Source organism: Dasypus novemcinctus, chromosome 2 (assembly GCF_030445035.2).
Source record: "Dasypus novemcinctus isolate mDasNov1 chromosome 2, mDasNov1.1.hap2, whole genome shotgun sequence".
NCBI lineage: Eukaryota > Metazoa > Chordata > Mammalia > Cingulata > Dasypodidae > Dasypus > Dasypus novemcinctus.
Window position 1 is genome coordinate 70,510,127 of NC_080674.1, and position 3,076 is coordinate 70,513,202.

At 41.0% G+C, this 3,076-nt stretch overlaps 1 pseudogene; it reads left to right on the forward strand.

Moving 5' to 3' along the window:
• The first annotated feature begins 411 nt into the window (after positions 1-411).
• On the forward strand, positions 412-2,136 carry LOC101436063 (elongation factor 1-alpha 1 pseudogene; annotated as a pseudogene).
• Positions 2,137-3,076: the final 940 nt, after the last annotated feature.

Sequence of the window (3,076 nt, forward strand, 5' to 3'; positions counted from 1 at the left end):
TAACAACAATCCTGCTTAAACTCTTCCCAAAAATAGAACTGGAGGGAACATTATCAAACTCACTCTATTATGCCAACATCACTCTAATACCAAATAAAGATGCCACAAGAAAACTACAGACCAATCTCTCTCTAATGAAATTAGATGCAAATATCCTTGACAAAATGCTTACAATCAGATTCAACAGCACATCAAACAAATCATACACCATGATCAAGTGGGTTTTATCCCAGGTATGCAAGGATGGTTCAAAATAGGAAAATCAATCAATGTAGTACACCACTTTAACAGATTGAAAGGAAAAATATCACATGATCATCTCTGTTGATGCAGAAAAAGCATTTGACAAGATACGCTATCCTCTCTTGATAAAAAAAAAACACTTCGAAATATAGGAATACTTTTCGCAACGGGTTTGCCGCCAGAACACAGGTATCGTGAAAACCAACGCTATATCTTAAGGCTAAAATGGGAAAGGAAAAGACTCACATCAACATTGTCATCATTGGGCACATAGATTCGGGCAAGTCCACTACTACTGGCCACCTGATCTACAAATGTGGAGGAATCGACAAAAGAACGATCGAAAAATTTGAGAAGGAGGCTGCTGAGATGGGAAAGGGATCCTTTAAGTATGCTTGGGTTTTGGATAAACTGAAAGCTGAACGTGAGCGTGGTATCACCATTGATATCTCCCTGTGGAAATTTGAGACCAGCAAATACTATGTGACCATCATTGATGCCCCAGGACACAGAGACTTCATTAAAAACATGATTACAGGCACATCTCAGGCTGACTGTGCTGTCCTGATTGTTGCTGCTGGTGTTGGTGAGTTTGAAGCTGGCATCTCCAAGAATGGGCAGACCCGTGAGCATGCCCTTCTGGCCTACACACTGGGTGTGAAACAACTAATTGTTGGCGTTAACAAAATGGATTCTACTGAGCCACCCTACAGCCAGAAGAGATATGAGGAAATCGTTAAGGAAGTCAGCACATACATTAAGAAAATTGGCTACAACCCTGACACAGTAGCATTTGTGCCAATTTCTGGTTGGAATGGTGACAACATGCTGGAGCCAAGTGCTAATATGCCTTGGTTCAAGGGATGGAAAGTCACCCGTAAGGATGGCAATGCCAGTGGAACTACGCTGCTTGAAGCTCTGGATTGCATCCTGCCACCTACTCGTCCAACTGACAAACCCTTGCGTCTGCCTCTTCAGGATGTCTACAAAATTGGTGGTATTGGTACTGTACCTGTGGGCCGAGTGGAGACTGGTGTTCTCAAACCGGGCATGGTGGTCACCTTCGCTCCAGTTAATATTACAACTGAAGTAAAATCTGTTGAAATGCATCATGAAGCTTTGAGTGAAGCTCTTCCTGGGGACAACGTGGGCTTCAATGTCAAGAACGTTTCTGTAAAAGATGTTCGACGTGGCAACGTGGCTGGTGACAGCAAAAATGACCCACCAATGGAAGCAGCTGGCTTCACTGCTCAGGTGATTATCCTGAATCATCCAGGCCAAATCAGTGCTGGCTATGCACCTGGGCTGGATTGTCACACAGCACACATTGCTTGCAAGTTTGCTGAGCTGAAGGAGAAGATTGATTGCCGTTCTGGTAAGAAGCTGGAAGATGGCCCGAAATTCCTGAAGTCTGGTGATGCTGCCATCGTTGACATGGTTCCTGGAAAACCCATGTGTGTTGAGAGCTTCTCCGACTATCCTCCTCTGGGTGGTTTTGCTGTTCGTGATATGAGACAGACGGTTGCCGTGGGTGTCATCAAGGCAGTAGACAAGAAGGCTGCTGGAGCTGGCAAGGTCACCAAGTCTGCCCAGAAAGCTCAGAAGGCTAAATGAATGTTATCCCCAACACCTGCCACCCCAGTCTTAATCAGTGGTGGAAGAACGGTCTCAGAACTGTTTGTCTTAATTGGCCATTTAAGTTTAATAGTAAAAGACTGGTTAATGATAACAATGCACCATAAAACCTTCAGAAGGAAAGGAATGTTTTGTGGACCATTTGTTTTTGTGTGGCAGTTTTAAGTTATTAGTTTTTAAAATCAGTACTTTTTAAATGGAAACAACTTGACCAAAAATCTGTCACAGAATTTTGAGACCCATTAAAACAAAGTTTAATGAGAAAAAAAAAAAAAAAATAGGAATAGAAGGAAACTTCCTCAACATGATAAAGGGTATATAAGGAAAAAACACAGCTACCATCATACCCAATGGTGATATGCTAAAACTTTTCCCTCAAAGATCTGGAACAAGACAAGGATGCCCACTGTCACTGCTCTTACTTAACATTGTATAAGAAGTACTTGCTTGAACAGAGACAAGAAAAAGAAATAAGAGGAATCCAAATTGGGAAGGAAAAATGCAGACTTTCACTATTTGCAGATGACATGATCCCATACAAAAATCTACAACAAACCTAGAACTGATAAACTAATTTGGAAACATGGTAGGATATAAGATCAACATGCAAAAATCAGTAGCATTTCTGTACACTAACAATGAGTAATCTGAGGAGGAAATCAAGAAGAAAATCCACTTACAATAGCAACTAAAATAATTATCTAGGAATAAACTTAACGACGGATGCAAGTACTTGTACACAGAAAACTATACAAGTGTTAAAGAAAATCAAAGAAGACCAAAATAAATGGAAGAATATTCTATGTTTATGAACTGAAAGACTAAATATCATCAGATGTCTATCCTACCCAAATTGATTTAAAGATTTAAATCTATGGCCATACCATCCTGGATGTGCCCGATCTCATCTGATCTCAGAAGATTTAATGCAATCCCCCTAAAAATTACAACAGCATTTTCTATACTAAACTGGAAAAGCCAATGATGAAATTTATTTGGAAGATCAAGGGGCACCAAATAGTCAAAAACATATTGAAGAAGAAAATGAAATTCAAGGAATCATGCTACCTGACTTTAAAACATACTACAGAAAAGGGGAGGGGGCAAGATGGCGGCTGAGTGAACATCCCTGTTAGAGCCTTCTGCAGGGAATCGGCTGGGTGGCGTTGGAGACTCTTTGGGACCGGATTGTTTCGGG